Raw genomic sequence first — 21070 nt, forward strand, 5'->3', positions numbered from 1 at the left:
CCTTCGTAGACGCGGCTGAATACCCACGCAGAAATAGCTACGTGGCGGTAGTCGTAGATCACACCCAAAATCCCCTTACAAGCGTGTCACTTAATACCAAACATTCCGAGGCAGTAGAGGAGGTAGCCATTGCACTAGCATTGGTCTCCACAAATGTTCAATACATAATTAGTGATTCTCAGACGGCCACTAGAAACTATGCTAAGGGTAGCATCTCTCCTGAGGCGTAGCACATCGTCATAGTCAACAAAGCAACATTCTCTAACGCAGAGAAGAACGGCAGGCAATTTCTCTGGTTCCCAGCGCATACGACTCCAGGCATTCACGCAATCAACCACAACGAGGTAGCACACCGCGAAGCTCGAGGTCTTACTCGCCGAGCTGAGCAAGCAGTGACTTCCATTGGTCAGGGGAACGCGGAGGAGGAGATCTGGAGAGAAAAAGACAGACTAACAAGATTTAGCTATATTAGAAAATTCTATCAAAATCAGAGGCGAATATTACCACCGCCTCACACTAAACTGAACAGAACTGAGTCCGTTGCTTGGAGGCGATTACAAACCGAAACCTATGTGAGTCCCGTGCAGTTAAAGACTTTCTACCCTGAGATATACGCCAGCGATATATATATATATATATATATATATATATATATATATATATATATATGCAAGCTATGCAAATCTGCTAGAGCCACCCTTCAACACCTGTTGTGGGGATGTAAAATATATCAAGAAAAAATGGCAGTCTCCCCGGAAAATCTACGGGCGCGGTGGTCGGCCACGCTGCTCAGCTCGGAACCCCAAGACCAACTTTGGGCCATCCAGCGAGCCATGGATGCCGTCGGGGGCAACAGCTCCCAGTGGCCATCTAGGCTGCCCCAGGCCCGGGCCTCCCAATCGCCGGATTTCAAATAAAGTTATGTCGCTCACTTTTATGAAGTTCAAGAGGGTTGACCTCGCCGCACATTACGCCTCACACAAAGCATTAACTTTCTGAAAAACCTGTGGCAACGAAATAATTTCACTTAACGATGCGGAGGTCTGTTTGTGAATTGAGATAGTGCTTTAGTTGCGTGAGCAGCGCAATGATAGATCATTGGACAATCTAACGCCTAGGTATTTACCTAATTGACCCATTGCAAGCAGTACCTTAACAATGATGTAAGTTAAACAAAGGAGATTAGACGGCGACATAATGAAACAACTTTACGTTTTTCACGGTTTAGGGACATCTTTCATTTCATTTTTATTTCCTTAAAGACCCCCGAGGGGATATTACATAAGGGGTGGGGTTTTTTTTACACACAATATTGTTAACACAACGATCAGTGCGATGATACATCCGATATGCTATGCATGAAGCTTGATGGGCAGGTGATAGTGGCGATGTTGCGAGAAAGGCCGTTCCAGTCTGTTGCTGCTCTGGGAAAAAATGAAGCAGAAAATGTTTTAGTACGCACACGTGGGCGAGAAACTTGTAGCGCATGACCAGTGCGATGAGATATGTGGGCTGCAGGGATAATGTAAGGAGGGCAATTAAGTGGTGAGTGAAAGAACTTGTGAAATAGAGAGAGGGTTGCAATGCGTCGGCGACAAGACAAAGGTGATAAGATACACTCGGCTTTGAGGAAAGAAGCACTGATTTCATATGAATAAGAAGCATGAATGAATCTAGCAGCACGGTTTTGAACGGATTCTAGGGTATTAGTGAGACCTACTTCGGGTGGGTTCCAGATGGGAGATGCGTACTCTAACTTAGCCATGACTAATGATTTGTAAGCAAGTAGTTTAGCGTCACTAGGAGCGTTACGCAAATGACGTTTCAAGAAACCCAAAGTTCTGTTAGCAGATGACGTGACTTTAGCAATGTGCGTGTTCCAGGACATATTGTTAGATAAGGTGACTCCAAGGTATTTATAAGTGGTTACTGATTCAACGGGGACGTTAGCTATGTTATAAGTGAAGTGAAAGGTAAATTGACGACGAGTGAAGGAAATTAGTTTGCATTTAGTAGGGTTTAGGGACATTAGCCAGTCATCACACCATTTTACTATGTGGTCGAGATCTTGTTGTAGGATCGTATGGTCAGATGGGCTAGTAACGGTTCGGTAAATGACGCAGTCGTCAGCAAACATGCGGATATTAGAAGATACATGCAAAGGTAGGTCGTTAATGTATATTAGGAATAGAAGAGGACCGAGGACAGAGCCCTGAGGCACCCCCGATGACACTGGTAGTGGGCTGGATAATTTGTTATTTGTAAACACTACTTGTGAACGGTTAGTCAAAAATTCTTTTATCCAATTTAGTACATTCGGGTGCAAGTTTAAAAAGGATAATTTTAAAATTAGGCGTTTATGGGGTACATTATCAAAGGCTTTCGCGAAGTCAAGAAATAAGGAGTCGGTTTGTACGTTAACATCAAGGTTAGCATGAAGGTCATGAACATATAGATGGCAAGCTGGGTTTCGCAAGAGAGACCCCTACGAAACCCATGTTGAGAATGGTGAAAAAAGTTTTGAGAGTCGAGGAAATTAATGATGTAAGAGTAAATGACGTGTTCCATGAGTTTGCAAGGTATGCTGGTCAGGGAGATTGGTTGGTAATTCAGAGGTGAGTTTTTGTTACCGGATTTGAAGATGGGAACGACCTTTCCCACTTTCCAGTCATCTGGAATGATGCCTGTAGAAAGAGATTGCGAAAATATTAAAACAAAATAAGCCGAAGCAACGTGCCCTATATTTTTCAGGAGTTTCGCGTTAATTTCGTCTAGTCCAGATGCCGATGACAACTTGACCTTTTCGATGAGGGATGAGATACCATCAACAGAAAAGCTGATTTCAGGGATGAAAGATGTGACACGACATGAAAACATAGGTAAGGAAGAGTCTACTTCCTTAGTGAAGACAGATGAAAAGGCCTTGTTAAATGCGTCGGGACATTCAGCGTCGGAAATAACCTCTCCAGAGTCGTTAGTAAAAGGGGTAGAAGCTACTGCTTGGGGGTTAATTATCTGCTAAAACTTGTGGGGATTATTAGCTAACATATTAGGCAAATTGTTGTTAAAGAAAGCGAATTTGGCGCTACGGATTCCTGTGAGATAAGCTTTTTCAGCTGCATAATACTTTTCCCAGTTTTGCGCGCCCCCTTTAAGTTTGGCATTCCGGAATAAACGTTTTTTCTTGTTATCTAGGTGGTGCAAAGTTTTGTTAAACCATGGTTTTTGGCTGTTTACACGGATAGTAGTTTTAGGGATGAACATGTGTATTAGCTCGGTTAGTTTCTGCTTAAAAGTAAGCCAGTTTTCCTGAACAGAACGATGGTGAAAATTGACCTCATATGTTGGTAGAAAGGTGCAAAGTTCATTATTTATGGCGTCATAATTACCCTTATCGTATAAGGTTATTGTTTTCTTTTGTGAGGGATTGGCAGTAGGGCAAAAACTGAAATCTACATGAATTACTTTATGGTCACTAATTTCTTGGAGATAGTGAATCGAAGACAGGCTATCGGGATGGATTGTCAGTATTAAATCCAAAATGTTAGACGAATCGCAAGTGACACGTGTTGGTTGAGTTACTAACTGCGTTAGGTTAAACATCAATAAAATCTTTAGCTTGAGTTGTGTTAGCCGTTGCAGTTACTTCGCTCCAATTAATACCAGGAAATTTGAAATCTCCAAAAAGAACGAGATCGGCTTTAGAATATGTCAAGGTAAGCTGGTTTAGAATAGTATTAAGTGCGCGAGAAAAGTTAGGATTCTTATATGGGGGCCTATAGCAAACACCCAATAATACAGATTGAGGTAAAGCTTGACATAATACCCATAAAATTTCTAATTCGGAGTCAATGTTATTTACAGGACATGGTAATTGTTTACTGGCTGCAATGAGAACACCGCCCCCGCGAGTGCCTTTGCGGTCTTTCCGATAAACATTGAAATTCGCTAAATCGGCGAGAACTTCTGCGTCGGCAACATCACTTGATAGCCATGTTTCGGTTAGTATCAGAAAACTGCTATCTGAAGACTTGACAAGATGAGACAGGTGATCACGTTTGGGTATGAAACTTCGAATGTTAGTGAAGATTACGGAAAAAGAAAGGTTAGCTTTTGGTCTAGGGTGAAAACTGGTGATAACTGCTTGATGCCGATATGGTTGCTACTGGATTTCTTGCACTGTTTTTGATGTTTCATTGAATAGATAGCGTTTCGAGCCGATGTGCAGTGTTTTGTAGCGTAGGGAAAATGGAACAGATTTCTGTCTTGCAAATTTGACCAAGTGACTTCTGGCGTTCTGAACCCTGCGTGAAAAATCCTCACCTATGCTGTAGGGTGTTCCTTTCAACTTACGTCCGTTTGAAAGGATCCCGTTTTTAGTTTTGTGGAACGCGAATTTCGCTATTATCGGCCTACATCTCCCGCCTGTGTGGCGGCCGAAGCGATGCGCATGGTCGATTTCTTTAGGGTCAATATCTACACCTAAGTGGTCACGGCAATGTCGAATGATTCTTTGCTCAGATTCGGCATACGATTCAGATGGCTTAGCGTCTGGAAGGCCGTAGAAAATTAGAGTGTTACGTCGCGACCTGTTTTCCGCGTCATCCAAACGTGCCTCAATAGCATCTGTTAGGCGTGCTGTATGAACGGTGTCATTTTTGAAAGCTCTAGTTCGGCTTGGAGGGATGGCAGAGAATGGTAATGCTTTTCAATATCGGCCATTCTTTTAGTTAGGTCAGATAGGGTTTGCTCTGTTGTTAATAGTTGGTTCTTCAGTCCCTGCACTTCGCTGATTAGCGTTGACTGGCCCGCGGAAAGTTTTTGTAGTTCCACGAGAATAGGATCAGGGCCGGGGTTTGACTCTACGTCACCCGATAATAAAACTAACAACAACTGAACAACATGAGCACACTCAACAACGGTCGCACAGCAGCGTCTTGTGACGCTGCTGTCCAGTGACTAAACCCTTCTTGCGGAAGCTTATGGTCGTTCTGCAAGAATCCCTGGTCAGAGATGTTAGATATATAGCACGGTTTCTATAGGGTGTCCCCACTAACGTTAGCCAAGCTGTTCAACTAAACAAAAGATTTCGAAAACACAGTGCAAGATACGATCTTAAGATCATACAGTGTTCGGTCGTCACACCTCTGGCAACTGAACACCGTAGGTTTTATAATTGTGTCTGCAGCGTCTGCACCGTCCTTTTTAAATGTTTTGTTTCGTTGAACAGTTCGGCTAATGTTACCTGGTGCACACGGTATAATACGCCATGCGTGTTCCCATTACCGTGCTAGAATTGTTTTGAAATTTCAAATTTCCTATTCCACATAACTCTATATAGCATCCTCTAATTTATTTGCTCCTATGGGGTATAAGCAATGCAGTAAGCAAACTCTTCCCCGATTTGTTCACGAGAAACCTTACAAACGCAATCTAGAGACAATATCTTGTTCTATTCCGAACCAATATGCACCACAGCAACTCTATAAGAATCTCGTGAAGCAGAACGCTGATCTATGCGCAAACCCTCGGCAACTATGATGTACACATAAAAAAAGGAAACAACACAAGCAGAAATAATGGAAGCTTGGCGGGAGCCGTTATCTCGGCAATACATCTCTCAGGAATGCCGACGAGCTGTCTGGCCAGGCGTCTAGCAAAACCGTCGATTCATCGTCAGTAGAGCAAGTAGCTGGCCGTCTTCGAGATAACGCTGATACACAAGCGCGCTCGTTTGCAAGTACCGAGGTGAAGCGACAGCTTCAGGGTGTGTTTCTTTTTATTGTGCTTTCTTTAGTTGTGCGTCATGGCATACGTCATAGCGGGAATTTCAAATTCTTTAAGGTCGATACGCCACGTGGTGGCGAAAAAAAATGTCACAGTTTCGCCCTAAGGGCGAAGCAATGAATGCGATAGCAACACAGCAATGTCATACGAAGTAAGGTGAGCGGCTTTGGTAGCAACAACACGCAGAACTGTTGTCGACGCCATCGGCGTTTTGCCCGCGTTAGCTCAAAATGCGTGCGGCGTTGGTGACTGTTGCTGGAGCCTCTGATATAAATAGGCACTTGGTGCCGCAGCTAAACGTCGCCTCCCTTCCCTCCCCCTCCCCCACGGCCTCTCGCGTGTCCGAAGAAGGCGCGTTTGCTCTACATATATGGTGATTGTAAAGGAGAAAAGAGACGCCTACTTCTGCAGCCCTTAAGCGAGCACGGCGCAGAACGCGCGTTTGTTCTCCGCCGTGCGTTCACTCCCCGTGAAAGACGCGCCCCTCGCGCCCTTTCACTCGCACATACAGCGTTCGGCGCGCGGCGACGATTTCATCTCCAAATGACGTCATACGGAACCTCACGGCGACGGCGACGGCGACGGCGACGCCGACGGCGACGGCGACGCCGACGGCAGAAATCTGCTTTTGAGTGTCCATATAATTGCTATCGCAATAAAAGGAAACTGTACGAAATGTCCCTAATTCCTGGTATTGTATGTTAAATATGCTCTGCGCTGACAATTTTGTTTAAGGCTGCTTCCTGCAGGTGAGTGGATTGGCAGCTGTGATTTCCTGCAGGGATCTTTCTACTAAAAGCTGATCACCTCGCAGCGTTTTATGTTGATAACGGAGAAGCATCCAAAAAAGATGTATCACTCGTTATAGTGAAAGTTCAATTAAAGCTGGAGGTTTTACGTTCCAGAACAACGATATGATTATAATGCACGCCGTAGTGCAGGACTGTGGATTAATTTCGACCATCTGGTGTTCTTTAACGTACACATAATGTACAGTACACAGTTGTTTTTGCATTTCGACCCTATTCAATATAATGCCGTTTTACTGTGCTGGTTTACTGTAGCATCTATTCTCTTGGGTTTTCTTCGTCCCTGTTTCTTTGCGACACAACCTCAGAATAAAATTCCGAGCCATCCTCTAATTCAAGCCGAGGCATTGCTGTAGCGAAGCAATTTTGCGATTACATTTGATCAAATGCAAGCTTCCAGGAAAAAAAATGGGACGACCAGATAGTACCATGAATCTAGTATGAGTTGTTCGAGCTTGTAAATATTTTTATTTTTTCAGGTGCCCACTAACGTCCAGCACCATTCACTTAAACTCACTTAGACTCACAGTCACATATTAAAAGTGAGGGAACTGATTAGCGAGCATACACGTACTAATGAGTGGTCTACATATGTTATGTAAGAGAGAGACAGAAGAAAGGAGAAAGGCAGGGAGGTTAACCAGATGGGAAGATCCGGTTTGCTACCCTACGCTGGGGAGGGAGGCGAGGGGGAGGTTAAGTGAGAGTAAAGTAGGGAAAGTTCAAAGCTCTTTCGGAGCAGACATTCATGGAACGCCGACCCATACAGTCGTCACACCACAAGTCGCTGAAGGCACTCTTGAAGATATTACGTTCGAATGGTCTATTACAGAGGCTACAGTTCTCACAGACGTTACGTTTCCCACCTCCACTAGTTTTTTTAGTGCATTTACTTTACATCTTCGCTGTTCTTTCAGTTTTTTTTTTATTAGCTATCCTCTAGTGTAGGGTTAACCTCCTTGCCCTCCCCACCCCGTTCCTCTCTCTCTCGACGCTGAACGTTTCTTCCCAAGCCAAAACGTAAACGACTGACGAATGATATTACTTCTTTCCTGTAAGCTACTACAAAACTTCTAAATATGGGTGTTCTAAGCTGGCACCGCGACATAAACACCGCAATTGGCACAATCGTGAGTTAATAGGGAGAAAATTAATAATGTCATTGCATCGCCGCAAGAAATTTTACTGAACTAACAACAAGCCAACCTGTGGCTACAAAGCTATTGGTAATAAATAAAGGAAAGACGATGAGCAAATGAAAGTAATCATGATTTCGTACTGCGTTAAACAATTTCTAGTCCAGCAGCCTTCGGTTGCCCTCACCGTACGGCAGTACACGCAGGATTTGGACAAGGCGTGAGGAGCTCAGAAGCATGGATATGCGACATTTACACGTCCTCTGAAACTTTGGCTAAACTTTTATCTACTCATTGTCGACGACAGCCGCTGAAACCGCCGCTTGCTGTGGCGCGCCGGCGTCATATGCGCTGTTATCGTATATAGAGGCAGCAGAGGCCAGTTGAGGCAAACAATAGACTCGTCACCGCATGATCAAATATAGCGCTGCCCATAAGAGCGCGATGAAAAGCCTCTATAAGTGATGTTCAGATTAAACCCCTCTGCCCACCCCCCAATCCCTCCACCCTTAATGGTGATGGCTCTTTCCGAGTAATAAAAGCCAACGGGGACGTAGCATCGATAGGGGAAGGGGGGTGATGCACGAATGGCTCTGTGTTGACTGCGTGGCTTGCTCATGGTAATAAAACAGGTCCGAAAGAGATATGTAAGCATTATATTTCTATTAGCGCTGTCTAACCTGATAATACTCCTACGGCAATATTCTAAGTGCGCATCAGTTTTCGCATGGCCTCCTAAATTGTGGCTTTTCGCTGTTGCAACAAGAGGCATGCTTTTGTCGTACTAGGGGCGATGAAGAGAGGGGTGACATCACGCCCGCAATTTGCAGGACACCAGCTATTCGACCTGAAGTAAAGAGAAATAGTGTAAGGTAGTTTTCCAACATCAATCCCCGCGGATAGCGTCAGAATAGGCGTGTGGTTGGTGTGTTTTGATTTCTCCCAGTGTCTGCTCAATGAAAACGTTAGCATTTTTTTTTTTCAGATCACCGTTCAAGCACCTGCTCGGCTGGTTTCCACGTGAAGAAAAACTGTGAGCCCTTCCACTGGGTGGAGATGGAAGACCAGCGAAGCTGTACTATGGTGGGAATTATGTATTTCCAATTATGACTATCAAGATGTGATGGTGTAATTGGTTATTTGAACTATTAAAGAATGAGAAATATATATGATCCAGTGGTTTTCATTTATTTAGTGACCACAGGGACCATGGGCTTATGGTCACTACGGTTCACCGCCATAGGGTGTACGGCAAAGGTTGGCACGTTCTTCATAAACAGGTCACCAACGCCGCGCGCGTTCGGTGCGAACGCGGGCAAAACGCCGCCGCCGTCGACAACAGTTGTGCGCGATGTTTGTGTGACCGCACACAACCGCTGTCCAAGCGCTGGCTACGTGACGAACGGCTAAATTAACGCCGTTGTCGACACTCTTTGGGGAGAGGCGGGCGAGAGCAAAGAAAGAGTCGGCGGCAGAGGCCGGCAGGGGTAGAGAACCTACATGCAACGCTGTTTTAAAACATCGTTAAACAGCGTTGCATGTAGGTTCCCTAGGCCGGGCTGCACGCATGCGCCGCAGTGGGAGAGCGGGCAGAGAGATTGTGGTTGTGATGAGGAAGAGGCGGGCACGCACACGCAGTCTAGGGTGCCTCAATAACCTCCTCGCCCACCGCTCCCCTTCCATTGGGGAGTGTTTGCTCTCCGCTGTGCGTTCGCTCCCCGTGAAAGCACGCATCCCTTGCCCTCGCGCGCTTTCACTCGCACACATCGCGTTCACCTCCGCCGTGCGTTCGCTCCTCGTGAAAGCGCGCGAGGGTAAGGGACGCGCGCTTTCACGGGGAGCGAACGCACTCGCACATACAGCATACGGCCAATGAGAGTTTTCTTTCTTTTTTCTATTGCCGCACACGACGATCGAAAGGTGAGCCATTAACAGCTTCGCTGCAAAAAGGGTAAGAAATAAAAGACAACGTCAGAAAAACAGAGGAGCTGGTGGGAACTATTAGAGATACGGAGCAGACGCTACCATGCACAGACGCCGCGTCGCTGCCTGGCAAATGCGAGGGGCGCATTTTGCGTTCTTTTAGCGGCGTACCCGCCGCTCCACCAATATAGCTGGCACTGACTGTTACGAAAAGCAGTACCTCGCCAGGAATTTTTCATCGTCGTAGAGCTGGTATGGGTTTAATGTGCCCATGGGTGATGAGAGCTTAACCCTGGGTATATGTATGAGCAAAGTCAGTTGCTATGTAGTTAACTCTCGTACAATCTACCAGTTCTCGTTCTCTTCGCACAATAAACGCAGCCATATTTTCCCAACAGTGAGCAACGTCACCCAATGTACTGTTTTTGTTGTCAAGCTAAAAAAATTGTTTTCGTCAAAGAAGAAAGGGCGCACTCAGCCTCACTTATCCAAAGCAGGGGCGCTATAACGTGACGCTATTCCAAACTTTTCTATTCCAATTCTGCGATGAGCCCTCCAGGATCGGTAAAAAAATTTTGGGGACATCCCCACTTCGCCTGTCTGTCACTCGTTGTGACAAAAACCGCGAAAACGCCTCAAACTGCGAAAACATATCTCATATGATATGTGCACACTGATTATGCATGTTTAGACCGAACGAAATAAACATAATTATTTCTTATTCGACGACTATTCACCAATAGCCCTCTCCTGTCTGTCCCGCGACGTCACAATACAGCGAAAATTCACGCTTCAAAGTGGCGTGTACGCGTTAAAAACTTAATATGTCGAATTTGTGCGTGCGTGACACCATGTTTGTTAATTTAGTTAGTATGCCTATGTTTACAAGTTGATACGACGGATAAAACTACTAACCTTTATCGTATAGTTGTCCACTCAATGCTTCGGCTTTTGGGCGAAACTGCGACTTTTCTTTTTTTTTCTGCTATCAATGTCAGTACAGCACATTTATCGTTTTTTGTGCATTCAAACAAATTAGAGCATCAGTTACGAGCCTACACGAATTGTTAGGCGGAAACATGCTTTGGTGAAGCCGCAGCTTGTGTAGTCTTATCTGACCTACATTGTAGCTCAAGTTAGCAAATGTTTCTATTATATATTATTTGAATGTTACATAGCAAAATTACAGCACACATTCATTTTTATCATATACAAACGAACAAAACACAGGCCTTTAACACAAAGTTGCAAGAAACTGAAAATTAATATTTTAAACAGCCAAGTTAGACAGCGTCTTGTTCCACCGTGGGCACCCCCGTGCGTTTCCAATTTTTTGCTGCAGGAGCCGGCATCGGGGCACCATGTGTAGGTAGCCTACATGCTAGAGGCACAGCTGCTACATTAAAAAAAGATGCGGCCTGCTGCGTCGCGTCGCCGTCAATATGCGAGCGCGTCTCGGCTGAGTTGACAGATGCGGCCGCTGTTTTTGGTGAGGACGCCACTGCTCCGGTACGCAAGGAAGACGCCGGTTTGTGCTACAACGTGGTTGCCTCAGGATTTATGCGTGTTCGTGTGCTTTTTCGTGCGCGTTCTCGCGTTTTTTTTTTTTTTTTGTGATCGTGTGTGTGAGCAGCTTGCCTCATGTTTCCTGTGCTTGTGTACGGTTCTTTGGTGTGCGCCTGTGTGGCAGACGGTTTTTTCTAGCGGTGTGATACCGCGAAGCTCTTGTGTGCCGCTGTGCAACTCGGACGCGAGAAGAGACGCTACTCTGAACTAATACGAATTCCCCTGCGATCTGCAGCGACAGGAAGCGTGGCTGAAGAATATTTCTCGCCAAGGGCCGTCAGGGAAAGAAAGTAAGCGGAAACCAAAAGTAAGTGGGAAAGTAAGTGGGAAACAAAAAGTAAGTGGGAACCAAACGACAGGTCGCTGATATGTTCGTTACTTTTTACTGAGAATGACTATAAAAAGAACACGAAGATTAGGCTTTTGCTTCCAACTGCGGTCCCGACTGTGTTTCCCGGTTATCCACAGTACATCCAAAAAAAGAAGCACGGGCAAGATGCCAGTTGAGCAGCGCGTAAAACAAAATGGGGACAGCAGGAAGAAACGTACACAAATCAAGCGCTTGTCATTTCTGCGTATCTAATTTTTCCACCATTTCTTTACGCGCTACTGATTTCAAGTCATGCACCTTTACTAACCTGCCCAACCTGCCACAAATGTCAGATTGCAAAGAACAGAGAGATGGAGGAAAAGTTATATTTCAGAAGAAAAGGCTTCAGGGTCCTTTCACCACCCTCCTCAGTGCCTGCATCACTCACTGCTTCGTCTTGAAGAAACACGTAAACCCACTCCTAATTATTCGTAATAGAGCACTTCTTTCCATTTCAGGTGAGTCCAGCGGGCGGCCTTCATGAGGAGCATTGAGGCCCACTCTACAAAAGATTGGCACTCCTATAGGGCAGACTTTTCACATATGTAGGGGAATCAGCACTTCTAATAACGACTTCAATATTTGACCTGTAATGTTCAACTATAAAACGCGTTATTTACGACCTGATTACAGTCACTGTCGCGCGTACCAACGCGGCTGTGGAAGTGCTTCTCCGTGATCGGCTGTACCAGAGTAGTGGCGCCAGAGCGGGCGCGAGGAGAACTAGTCCCTAGACGCCGTTTCGGCGCCACGCAGCAAGCAGCACCTCCTTTTTTTTTATATATATATAGCGTCCGTGCTAGAGGCCACGAGAGCTGGCCAAACGAGCGCCGCAAGCGCGTCGCCGCATCTCTAGAGTTTCTACAGCAGTCGCCAGGTGGCGAAAGGGGTTTTATGTGCTCAAAGACGCGCATCGCAAGCTTTACCTGTGCTGTAAAATGTCGGTTATTTCGCAATGTTTCTGGCGTCAAAACATTGTTTCTGTTTTTCATAGCTTGTCGAGGCTGTCTGCCGGCCGTGCCCACAAAAATAAGTGTACTAGGCTTTATGGAGCTTAAAGATTCCTAATCGGCGCGGGCAATCTCGACAAGAGTGACACAGAGCACCCATAGCAAGGGACGCACGTGTATTTTTCTGGAAGCGTGAAAATTCTGACCGGCGAGTGTACCGCGTAAGAAAATATTTGGTTTTCACGTCATTGTGGGTAGTATTGGGCTTATGGAAGTAGTTAAATTATGATTATGAGTCGCAGTCGCCGTGGACGTTGACGTCGCCGTGAGGTTCCGCATAAAGTCCAAGGGCGATAATATTGTTGCCGCGCGCTGTATGCTGTATGTGCGACTGAAAGCGTGCGAGGGTGAGCCGGCGATCACGGCTTAATCTCGCGCACGCAAGGGAGGGACGCAGGAAGGAAGCGCGCCGTTTTCTAGTCGCGCGCAACCCTCGCTCCGGAGAGATGGTAGGAAGGGGAGGAGGAGGAGGGTGGGGGGGAGGGCGTTGTACGCCTCGCGCGCCCTCTCGGCCCCGTTTATCTTGAAAGCCATCTACGACGGGGACAAAGTCCGTCACGCGCTGTGTTTTCGCGGCTTAGTTCGCGTTGATGCGAGAGGCGGCACGAAGGTCAATGCGCTCGCTGCTGCTGCCGCGCTTCCTCACTCCAGGGTTTCTCACAGCGAGTTTCCGCGGTAATCGAGTGAGATCTGTGCATGCTTGCTCGTGCGCGCGCGACACCATGCTTGGTAAATTAGTTAGTATGCCTATGTTTGCAAGCTTATACGGCCGATAAAACTAATATCCTTACTTACTATAGCTTTCCACTAATTTGCTATGGCAATCGATGCTTCGCTTTTCGGGCGTAACTGCAACTTTTTTTAATTGGAGGAAAGTCCGGTGTACTTTAGATCATAACGTCAAACACATGGCTAGAAATTGTTTTAGGCACAAAATAAGACACGGACAAAGAATAGACACGGAAAGGCGCACAACTGTTTGTGCGTCTGTCCGTGTCTCATTGCCTGTGTCTTATTTTGGTTTGCAAACTTGACTTACAGCGCATACATAGACAAAGGGACAGCAAGAATGACGAAAGACAAGCGTTGACTTCCAACTGAAATTTTATTTCAAATAACATGCATATCAATCGCCATTTCTTATTCTTATTAGTCTTGTTTTGCCCATAAAGCCATTTCTAGTCATGTACCAACTATGAGCCGACAGCAGTCATTACTAGGTCAAGCACATGGCCTGCTCATACAGGCTTGCGAAGCTTACGATTTTGTATGATTACTGTGTACATGTGTATTATGTGACTGAAATGACGGCATGCTGCTACTTGTTTAACCATCTCGCACGAAGCCATGAATCTGGCTTTAATTTTATCCCTGCAGTTGAACCCAGCCGTGTATAAGATAGCTATGCCGGGCTTTGAATGAACGTGGGTACTGAAGTCAACAGCTTTATTTTCTGGTCACTGCTCCTTCAATATGATTCGGAATTTACACTTACCATTCCGTGTTGGCAAATTATGTGAGTGCATGTTGCTACGCATTTACTGTTAGCCACCTCATCGATTTTGCTGCGGCGAATAAGCCACCCGGACCTACATCACGGCAAAATATATACCTCAATCTGGACGTTACTTCGTAGTACCGGCGATGCAGAGCAGGCTTGTGTTATACAGTGACAGAATCGGCGCCGCGAGAGCTGTTCTGCCCGCCCGATCACGGAGAGCAGGAAGCCGGTTCCTAGCGATGCTGTCGCGCTGTTCCGAGGCAGCGCAAAAACGCATGTCCCCATGACCGCCCAGAGACACAGGCGGCCGCGATCTCTCAATCAAGCGGCGGAGCCGTCGCCTGCGCGATCGGTGGCGGCGGCATCCGCGATCTGGGCCTAATGGCCGCCGGCGGCTCCGCGCACACAGCAGCCTCCCCTCTGGACCACCGCGGCGCCTAAAAGGGGCGAGCACTTTCTCACGAGAACAGGCTGCCGGGGCCCTCTTATTACGGCGCCGCGGCTGCCGATCCTCGCGCTTTCGGGCGGGCGCTTGCGGCTCGGCGCTGTTTTCCCCAACGAGCAGACGCGCCTCTTCACACCATATCGACATCAGAACGGGAGGTCCAACTAGACCATTTCGTGCTCATTGGGACCTGTCGGCAGCCGTGGTTTCGACTCGATTGTGCAAGCCGAGCGCTCGCGTTGCTCGCTGCTCCCTGCCGCTTTCTTTTCGCCGGTCGCTTTGATTTGCTTGTTTTCTTCCTGCCTTTTGTTTTCTTTTTGTCGTTGACCGTCGCTTGTGTTTGTAATTGAAGAGCGCTCGCGCACTGCGGCCGACTGAGTGCAGGTTACGCGGTACATAGAAAGTGGCCATGAAGGTGACACGGGAGTGACTGTTAGCCTCAGAATTGGTTAGGGAACGTCTTACACTATAGGCGAGTGCCGCCGCGCATATGATGTGAGAGGGTAGTCGGTATTATGTATAGCGTGTGCTTTTACCCGCCTTTCTTTCTTTCTTTCTTTTTTTTTTTTTTTGGGGGGGGGGGGGGGAAAGCCATTGCTTCGCGTATTAGTTTAGTTCAAGACAACGCTGGAAACGCGAAAAAACTCGTATCCTGGGGTGCTACGCAGGATGGCCAGAGTTTCTCGCTCACATGACTTTGCTCGACGGCAGTCAGGGAACAAAGGTAGCGCGGCACGCGCGAAAGCGGCAGACAAAATATCGAGATGAAGCCGTGAACACGAGCTGCACCCTGCGCACGCCGCTTCCTCGCTTGAAACAGAGAAGATGGGCAATGTTACGCGCCAGCTCCGCTTATTGTTATCAATGCAATATCGTAATATCGCAATGCCGTTACTGTCCAGCTATCTATCTACACACTCGACGCAAGCCGCTTTCCGCGGTTTTCTTGGTTGCGTAACAGGCGTGTGTCCTCTTTCAGGCATTATCTGTCTATCCACCGTCGAACGCGAACAGTGCAGACCAGTCGTATTCTCACACCAACCCCTTCCTTTCTTTCGAATACTTTAAAAGATGACATTTTTTTTCTATCACTTACTTGCACACGTAATGCACTGGGTGGAACGATATTTGATTTGTACACATATACACACAAGGACATAAAGGGTTTAAGCAGGGAGCAAGCTGACAACTGCAGCCGAGAGGGGCACAACGCCTGCCTACTCCTATAGGAGGAGGGAATAGAGGAAATGAAAATATGAGGAAAGAAAAGAGGAACGATAAACAAATGACAGAAGGCACCGATCGGTTGACCACGTGACTCCTTCTTTTTCGGCCGAGGTAACGCCCAAGTGGTGATAACCAACGGTGAATCTAGATAAGCCAATGAAACGGAGGCATGCCGAAGGTTGAATTTTGTGTCTTGGGCCGCGATTTTGTAGCGATGCCTTATGACTTATTCTATGGGGCTCCTGCGTTGCCCAGGGGGCGCTGCGAAAAATGTGCTAAAAAGCGCCCTCTATCCAAAACTGGGTAGTACCAAGCTCGGTCGTCTGCTTCGGAAAGCACCTTTACAATATGGACCCGCCACTTTCGGTTGTGTTGTACCACAGCTTGCAGCGAATATCGGGCGCCGAAGATTTTTTCAGGGGTGGCACGCTGCGTAAAGGCAAGAAATTATGCAACGCCGAATACGAGTACGCCGTTCAAGAAATGAGCGGCGAAGTTTTAGCGCGGTGTCAATCGCAAGTGAAGCGAGTCACGTACGAAGTTGAACTTCGGGTAAGGTTTGCACGCTGCTAGATTCAGGCGCACAAACGCGAGGAAATGCTTGCTATAAATGAATTCACAGCAACGATAAGCAGACATCATGTGTACGGAACTATTCGAGCGCGCGACGGTACGCGCCGCAACTGCAGCGGTCTTTCAGCGTGTCGCGATGTACGAACTGCTCGAGCGCACGATGGTACGCGCCGCGACGGCAGCGGTCTTTCAGCATGCCGCGAAACGGCGGGCCTCCTGCAATCTTTGGTGACTGCATGCCGCTGGACAAGTAGTTATGCCTGCGCTGTAGTAGCGACCATCTGTCCCTTTAGCAACTGATAAAAAACTGATGCAATGCATATGAGCTCACAGTAACCTACTACGTGCGAATCGCGCTGCAGCGCGAGCTCGTGCCCCGCTCGCTTGATGTAGCTTTTAATGACAGCGCTCGAACATCGATGTGCTGTAATCAATACTGCAGCCTTGTTGCGCTGCCTCAACGTGCTGGCTTGAGGTCAAGGATGAGCACATTTAACTCTCAAACCTGTGCTGCTCGTAGTGGGGTAGTGAAGTTATCCAGCGCGCCCGACGCTCCGCTTCGTGAGACCTTGAAGGAAAACGGTAGAATCTGATGTTGGGATCCAGGTCGTCTTGTTCATGGCTGCCCACGACGCAGCAGTAACGACGGTGACGCTTTTTCGAGGCTGAGCTAGGTCTCTCCGGATCGGCGTCGCCGATGACTTCTGCTTCCAGCATTTCGTCCCACGGCACACGGAGAGTCCGTTTTCGGTAAACTATAGGCTGCGGCCAGGTCGCAGCGTGGTCGGCGGGGTCTGTGAGAAGGGACGAGCCTTTTCGCACTCGAAACAGGGCAGAAAAAAGTGCGAATCGACGCAAATCTCGGGCTCGAAACGTGCTTCGCCACAGCCAGGGCTCAGTACTACCCAAGCTCGTACTACCCAGATGACGCTTTTCGCCGCCACCAGGCGCCGCTACTATAGCTCAAACTCCAGCGCAATACGCCCATGCAAGTCTTATCATCCACCCCTCACGGCCGGTTGATCCCATTGATAACGCGAGCGGTCCGTCGCTCTGACCACTGACAAAGCGCGATAAGCGCGAAAAGGCATTATTACCGGAAAGGCATCGCTACAAAATACCGGCCTTGGCACCACTAGTGCCATTACCTTATTCATCTGAGGGCGTCGCCAGAGCTCGCGAAAATCCCGAACTTCACGGAACTCGGGGCATCTTGCATAGCACCCCTGGACTGGAACTTAGGCCTGCGCTTCTTGCACACAAAGCTGAACTTAAGGGCTAGCGATCACTTTTAGCCTGTTTACATATGCCATATATAGTTCGGTGGTCGTTTGCGAGCGCTCTGTCAGTGCTGCGATCGAAGGTGATAAAAAACGGCTTTGCTGTATTGCGAGAATAACAGAGTATGGTAGTTATGTCTCCTTCCTTATCATGTAGTGGAGCCCGCTTAAACTAGCAGTAACTCTTAGTTGCTCTCTTACACGAACCTTCTAGCGCTCCCAGAGAGCTTTGAAACGACCACCCGAGTATGCCATTATTATCATGCGCTCGCTATTTAAACAAGTAATGCTTTTTTTTTTTTCCCAGGTGGCTTTGTCTCGTGAACATCAAACCGAAAAAGCGCACTACGATCTATTACGAGGCGGTGAGCACCAACGCCTATACAGTTGACACATGTCGGTGGAACCAGTGCGCAAAAGACACCTTACATCATCCACAGCTCGCAATCATATCCTTAAACATCGACGCACCATGCATCTCTGCGTGTGTTGTGAGGCTCCAACACCGTAGACACGTCTGACTGCCGAAACCAGAGTTTGTCGCATACACTACACACCAAATCGAACTCTTCCTGCCATAAGCGTTTCTTAATGTGCTTGTCTGCTCCCATAGACGACACGGCCGCGTAACGCTGCCGTCTCACCACTGCGTATCGAAGCCGCCCGTCTTGGCGTTTGCGAGAAAATGTGCACTCGCGTTCCAAATCATTATTCGCTGCGTATCGACGCTGCTCCGCTTCGCATTTCTGGGTGAAAAGTTCACCGCGTTTCTCAGTACTCGTCGCCGCCACTCGACACTTCTCCCCTTTGAGCTTACGAGCCAGCATGTCACGTTTCGCTGAGTTTATAAGGCATTCCTGCTCTTCTCTCCGCTTTTTCCTAGCCTTTGTCACCTTTGTACTCCGTACACGCTTCTGCCCTCTTTTGTTTATGTTGAAATTCACGTCTGCGATCGGTGTATGATGACCCTGGTTGCTCCACCACCTCCGAGTGCATTATATATATTCGGGACTGGCCCATCGTGCAAGACAGCAGCCGGAAACCGTGGAGTTATAGGAAAGAGGCAGAGAAAGTTTCGCTTTAACAGTACTGTCTTCAACCACCCTGCCACGGGGTCTATGAGAATAGTTCGAGTCCAAATTCTTTCTGACCCATTGTGCAAGACAGCAACCAGAACTAGCAAAGTGGGGGAAGATGCGCCTAAAGCCTTGCTTTAAAGGCTGTAGACGTTCTATAGAAGCATCCCAGGACAGGGCCTCTCTTTGTGCTTCCAAAAACTCCAGGCACTTTGTGAGGTTTGTACAGAGAGAGGAGGGTAATATATATATATATATATATATATATATATATATATATATACCACCTCAGTTTTGGAATATTCGTGAACGATAATGTAAACAAAGATAATCTTCCAGTTGCCTCATCTCGCGCTGCGCTAAATGTAATCCTGGGACACATGAGTAAAGTAAAATCACCTGTAGGTCACGTCAAAGACGGTCACACGGATGGAAGGCCTACCTTTTGCAAACGCTTCCCATTAAAAGGGCGGAGGCGTACACTTGGCGGGTGTGACAGCTTGAAAAAGCACGTCCTCCAGGAAGGGAAACCTTGGTAAACAAGGGCGTGTTAACATGCGGCATCCAGTCTTCATAATGCGACGTGTGGCAGCGTGAAACCATCAATTGCAAATGGGGCTTTACAAATGAAACAAGTCGCTGGGAAGAACTGCAGAAAATAATACGCGCTTTCGAAACTCGAAGTTTCGCAGTGGCTATATTGCACAGAAACTGCTCAGAAAAAATACGCATTTTACCTGTCTGTGCCGAAGTGTAACTTGTGGGAGCCTGCTCTTGTTACGAGGAAGGGAGTGTGTGTGTGACTTTCATTTGGCAAGACGTAAGCAGCCCAATGACGTATGCGCTACGCAGGACACAGGATATAAGGCAAAAGATACAGATGCTTGCTTTCATCCATGCTTTTATTTGAAAGTTTGCACCAAAAAAGTATTGCAGTGCACATGCGTTATCTGAGGAAAAACGCAAGGGAACGAATCGACAATGTGCTAATGACAGAAATGACGGAAAACGAATATCACCATCCATGCGTCACGAGAAAAGCTGAGAATAAAACCACCGGCTTCATTTTATGCGTTAGGAAAAAAACGGCTTTTATGGGATAAAATTCGTAACGTGCAGAGTACGCATCCGCCTTAAGAGCACCTGCTCTAAACTACTGGAGCACATTGTTAGTAACCGCCTTTCAAATTACCTCGAAACACATAATTTATTATCACCAATGCAGCATGGATTATGTAAGGATCTGTCTACCATAACGCAGCTTGTTGAATTTGTTCATAATCTCTTTGACACAATCAATAACCGTGGACAGACAGACCGCATTTTCTTGGATTTTGCCAAAGCATTTGATCCGGTCTCTCACCGAAAACTGTTGCTGAAAATTGATGTTTTATTTAAAAATTCGAATATAACTGATATGTAACAATATATAGCAATACGTTCTTATAATAAAACGTTGAAATGGGTTGTTGTAAATCAAACCTTCTGCCATTTGAATCTAGGGTGTACCAGGGCAGCCTACTAGGCCCCGCCCATATATATTGCACAATTCATGGTTTTTATTAATGACCTGTCATATAGTACAACTTCTCCACTGCGATTATTTGCGGATGATTGTGTTTTACACAATGGGATAAAAACGCTCGACGATCAACTGGAATTCCTGGCGAATTTACAGAAAATCATCAATTGGTGTGACCAATAGCAGATGACACAGGACCCAGAGATAACTGTGTCTACGCCATTAGCGAGGAAAAAGGTAATTCATGAACACAGCTACAAAATTTGTCATACCGACCTTAGATAGGCAACTGAACGTAAATACTCAGGCGTACTATTCACTGACGACCTCAGGTGGAATACGCAGATATGGTATGCGACAGTGCAAGGGGGCAGAGCTCTATGGAGCCTGCAGACGAAACCTGCGCAGTGCTACTCGTGAAGTAAACAACTTGGACTATAAGACCTTAATAAGACCCCTTCTAGAATACGCTAAGATAGTATGGGACTTTCACACGGTGACAGACCATCACAAATTAGATCGCGTCCAGCGTCTGGCTGCTAGATTTCTCTTTAACAAATATCGCCACTGTCACTCCCCTACTGAACTGTGCCGCAACGCAAAACTTCCTGCTTTAGAAATAAGGACAACATTTGACAGACTAAAATTTTTCTTTCTCATCATTCATAAGAAACTTAAAGTTAACGGGTCCGAATTTTAAAGTTATCACCGAATGAACGCTTCAGGTATAGACATAGCATGTATATCGAACCACCATTAATGCGTAGTGACGCTTTTAAATATAGCTTCTTTCCTAGGGTAGCCAAGAAATAAAACATGTTTCCCGATTCATTGGTTAGGTCCCC

This window comes from Dermacentor silvarum, chromosome 1 (genome assembly GCF_013339745.2).
Source record: "Dermacentor silvarum isolate Dsil-2018 chromosome 1, BIME_Dsil_1.4, whole genome shotgun sequence".
In the NCBI taxonomy this organism is placed as follows: domain Eukaryota; kingdom Metazoa; phylum Arthropoda; class Arachnida; order Ixodida; family Ixodidae; genus Dermacentor; species Dermacentor silvarum.